Source organism: Phragmites australis, chromosome 8 (genome assembly GCF_958298935.1).
Source record: "Phragmites australis chromosome 8, lpPhrAust1.1, whole genome shotgun sequence".
Lineage (NCBI taxonomy): Eukaryota > Viridiplantae > Streptophyta > Magnoliopsida > Poales > Poaceae > Phragmites > Phragmites australis.
The window spans coordinates 6,293,611-6,298,929 of record NC_084928.1 but is presented as its reverse complement, the minus strand read 5'-3'; positions in this window follow the sequence as shown (position 1 = coordinate 6,298,929).

Here is a 5,319-nt window from a genome sequence, read left to right as displayed (position 1 = left end):
TAAAGGCTTTCACTCAGCTGGATTATACCTTGATGGAGCATTTGTTTTACCAATCTTTCTACTTCATCTTTTTGATAGTGAGGTATCCTATATAGCCTCAAATTTGGAGGAGTACTACCAGGCTTCAAGGGAATTGAATGAACACAAGTCCAATTAGGTGACAGTCCACAAGGTTCAGTAAATACCTCTTTGTGTCTTTCTAGCAAGGCATTGATAGCCACATATTGAGATTTTCCAGGTTGATAGTCCAGATTTGCAGCTTTAATATGTAATACATACCCCAACACTCCTTTGGATAGCATCTTGTTCAGTTGTTGTTCTCCAACAATACATTTCTTCTGCAGCTGTATGCAATCAGGGAAGTTCACTTTCTTAGTACCTTCCTTATAAATGGACAATTATCTTTTTCTTAAAGTCCATCTCAATAGGGTTGTGTAGGTATATCAAATCACACCCTAGGATCACATCATAACAATTCAGCATCAGCAATTGGAAAGCATTCCTGAACCCTTCTCCCAGAATATGATAAGAGCAATTAGGTACATATCCTCCAGACTGAATTTCTCCTCCACCAGCAACTTTCACAGCCTATAAGGGAGCTTGTTGGATATTGCATCCAGCCTTACCAGCAAAAGAATCATCTAAGAAACTATGGGTACTCCCACTATCAACAAGAGCTACAGCTCTTTTTTCCCCTATCACAAGTGGTATACAGAAGGTTGCAGCAGTTCTTATATCATGCACTGCTTGTTTGGAAATTTGCATTAGAGAAAGAGTTTGCTGGTGGCCCTCTTTTGCTCTCAACACTGAATCTTCAGGTTCACTTTCAGCATGCATATGTCCTTCTTCCTCCATAGATATGACATGAGCTGAACCCTGGGAAAACTTATATTTCAGTTTATGCTTTGGGGTCCATGCTGTTGAACACTTCCAACATGTTCCAGGCTCTTCAGGCTTTATAGCAATGTTTGGCAGCTTATCTAGCTTTTGGAATCCCTCATGCTTGTAAGGAATATTGTCAGCCAACATTGTCTTTGGTTGAGGCTTGTTCAATCCTACACCTTGGGATGGATTTTGTCTCCTGCTCATTGTTGCCTTTTCCAAGTCCTTGGCAATCACATAAGCTTCACCCAGTGTATGAGGCTTGTGAGGTTTTAAATGGTGCTTGATTTGGTCATTCAATCCCTTCACAAATCACCTGACATAATAGTCTTCTTGGAGACTAGGATGTAATCTTTGCATACCTGCCATGAGTTCTTCAAATTTGTCAATGTAGCAATCCACATTTGTCTCTTGACATAAGGAATAGAAATTTTCAACCAGATCATACATACTATTCTCAGCAAAACGGTTGCAAACAAGTGTGCAGAATTGGAACCACCTCAACTATCATGCTTAAACCCTCAGACCACACCACCAATGCTCAGCTCGACCGATGCAATGCAATGTGGCTAAGGACACCCACATGTCTTGAGGTACTGCTGTCAGATCAAAGTATTTTTCGCATTGCCTGGTCCATTCTATAGGATTATCTCCATTGAAGGTTGGAAAGTCTAGCTTAGGCCGAGCAATAGAGAGACTGAAGGAGTTGTCATGGGTTTTGAATTGGGTTTGTTGGTGCCTAGTGGTCTCATAAGAGCGAGCATGAGGATATGTGGTATGATTGGTGACTCAGCTATGGATATGCATATGTGCGGTAGTCAGTCCATCCTAATCGAGTTCACCATCATGCTGATGTTTAGCAAGAAGATCTGTGTACACAACACCATAGAGTGGGTTGTGGGGTGGGATTTCATAACCATCTCGGTCCTACCTACCATCTACATGAGCCTTGCCTGACTTCTCCTCTAAAGCAGCTCTTACCAACTCCTTATCAACCTCTTCTCTGTCAGATTTGAGAGTAATTGCATCAAGGTTAGAGCTCTTTACCTGATCGTGGTACCCCTTGGTTGATCTGGCCAATTCCAGCATTGAGGACTACATGTTGGACTGCATGGTGTTGATTTGTTCCCGCATGAGTGACATATTAAGCTCGATTCCTCCCACTCGTGCCTTCAGATCAAGCACCTCGTCTTGCATAGTCTCCACGAAGCCTTGGCTGGATCCATCCAGTTCATCTGGGCTAGTGATGCCCGTGGTTGATGTCACCGTCGCCGCTGTAGCCGCCATCGCCTTGGTGTTGCGGGCCATATCGCCTCCCTCAGAATTGATTGGTTCGGGTACTCCCTCCCCGTGCATATCCACTCTGAAATGTCCACCTCCGCCTAGATTGACGATCGACTGAGGGATTTTACGCTCGTACGAGACGAAAAACCCAAGTCTGAATTCAATCAGTCGTTGTCACCACCATGAACTCCAATCCATCCTGGTTCCAGGGATTTTACACTCAAATGATGTTGAGCAACCTTCACTGGAGACGAATTCGTCGCTGATTTTGATGAGGATGCGTAGCTCTGATACCAATTTATCAGTATCTCGAGTCGAAATCGAATCAAACAACAAGAATAACAGGAACTCGCAAGAACAATAATGGCGGAAAGGAGAATTTTCTGTTCACCCAAATATATTGTTCTGGACAGATAGCAAAATTGGAATTGTCTCTCCCCTCCACTCTTAAGGACTTATATATCCATCCTAATTACATCATTACACTTAATCAACTTAAATCAACCAATTGTAATCAGCTAAAGACTAAGTTTAAATCGACACAAACGCACGGTAACAGAACAATTCGACAAAAGTAACAGTAAATGTGTTGGAGCCGTCAATGAGACATGAATCATTATCCTTCCATCTGGTGCGTCCATTCAAGGGTCATGACACGTAGTGCCGTCTTCCGTGCCCTCACGCCACCGTCCCCAACACCTAACTCTAGAATAGTAGAACCACCCCCCCCCCCCCAGCTTCTCGACCTCTAAACCCACCGACCCCACGTGAAACCCGACGAAACTCACCCAATAACGACATCCGTACATAGGCGCTCGCCTGAGCCCCCGCGAATTGGGTGAACTTGCGTGTCGCGGGGACAATGGTGGCCTCCGGCTCGCACGTTCTTGGGCAGGCGAGGAGAGGACGAGAGGGTGAGGAACCGATAGAGAGGTTACTCTCGACCGTGATTGCCCTATCTCTAGGCTGACAGGTGGGGCCCTATATCTGCGGTCCGCTGATGGCCCGTACTCCTAGTGTGGTCTACTGTCAGTGAGAGCAATTTCACAAAAGTGGGGACAACGTGTGTTTGTTTGACAGAGCTCTCAGAACAGATTTTCGAGTGGAATCAGAGGAGCTCTGCTAAATAACAGTTTTCAATTTTAGTTTTCAAGGTGTAATCCATGGAAGTGATTTCCTTAAATAAATTATATACTGGAAGCTGAAAAAGTAGTTTCCTCTTATTCACTTCCCACACAGAATCACTTTCTCTATAAATTTTACTCTATAAAATTACTAGAGAATCACTTTTAACCACAGAGTCACTTTCCTCCTAGAATCACTTACTCCAGAGAATTTAGATCAGAGAGAGTTCTACAAAACAAACCCTAATTAACTTATGTCTTGGACCCAGTTTCTCTGACTTTGCAGAGAGGAACGGTAATTTGTGAGGTGTGCTACAGTGCCCATGATTTACTATAGCTGATTTTGCTATGGCATGCGCTGTTTATGAGAATATTGTATTAATTTTACTGTACTATGAGTATTGTATCACTCAATCTTACTCATCCATTTTCAATCAATAACTCATAGCATGGGTAAAATCACGGCATTCTTAGGATGCCACGGGAAATAGGTATGGCCAATCAACAACCGCATGCTTGTTAGATGTGTTTCCTGGGCGCTACATTATGTAAATTTCAAGGGAAATTTCTACATTTTCTCAACCAAAAATTAAACTTGTAATTGTAATTCTGTAGTGATTAAAACATGCAGTGTTTACCATATTTTGTTGTCTCTTCTGTTTACACCGTAAGCGTGGTATACAAGCATGCATGTGCATTAGTAAAATCAAGCTTAAAAACTCATTTTCCTTTTTTCTTCCAATAATATGTTTTAATTCAAAAGCTATTTCAAGGCTTCAAGGCTTCTTGAAAAAAAAATGAAGAAAGATAGTAGGCTAAGATGAAATATTTCATAGGATATTTTAAGTATCAATTGAGTTCTGAAAAAATAAAGAAATTTTCGGAAATCTTTTATTCTCCTATTTTTCCTTTTAAGCTTAATCATCTTTTAAAGGTGTTATAAATTATTTCCAGTTGTTTGATCCTGAAATTTTGTAAGGATGTATTACGGACCGTGTGTTAATTCAGATTCGTCCAGCTGTCAGGTCTGAGGTGGCATGGTATCGGGCCCGTGCCCAGCCGCCCAAAAATCAACGTTCGGCCGCTCTCCAGGCCAGCCGAATCACCCCTCCCTACTATACCTTAGGGACATCCCCCCTCCCAGGAGTTTGAGGGATTTTTTGGTCTCTGGGCTCACTGTTTTGAGATTTTGCCTATGCCTCATTGTATTATGAGAAATCACGTGCCAAGTATCAAAAAACTGGCATTTCTTGGATCCGCGCTCACAGGGAGCCGCAGGCTCAGGTTCAAGTTCGCGAACCTTGCTTCACGAGATCACGGTTCGATCACATGAAAAATGGCGATTCTTGGTGCCGTGTTCACCCGTTTCATTCTACCTTAGCAGTTTTCCCACTTTGGCGAGGATCACGAGAAAACAGCCTCAGACCAGACGATTTGCCCTACTAAAACGGCGATTCCGAACAAAAAAAACACTTGTCAGCCCAGGTGCTCCCACCGCCGCCGGCCGGCAGGGTTCGGGGTGGTATGGTACCGAGCTCGTGCCTAGCCACCAAAAACCAATGTTCGGCGAGCATTGCAATTACATCCATATTCAAAAGTCAGACTAGTGTGGCCGAAGGGATGGATGCATTTCGCGAAGAATGGAGGCTCTGTGTTCAACGGCAAAATTCCTCACGGTGGCAATTACTTCAAACATGTGTAGTGTAGGAAACGTGCATGCGTGGGCGGTGGTGTGTGCTGTGTGTATGCGGGCGTTTGCCTTGTACTGTTCTAAAAAAATCAGTTTTTCGAAGACGCATGACTATATCATTCTCTTGTGACCAATTTTTTCGAAGTTTTTCATGACCATTTGCATCATAAGATGGTATAGCGTAGTTGCACCTCAGGAGCTGGTAACACCGCATACGTTTTCCGCGTGAGACCATACTGAAACCAGCGGAGTGTTCCGGAAAAAATATACTCAAACCAGCTGACAAAGCAGCTCCACATGTTATTTCTGACTGAGAAACGATCAGACTTGGACCAGGTG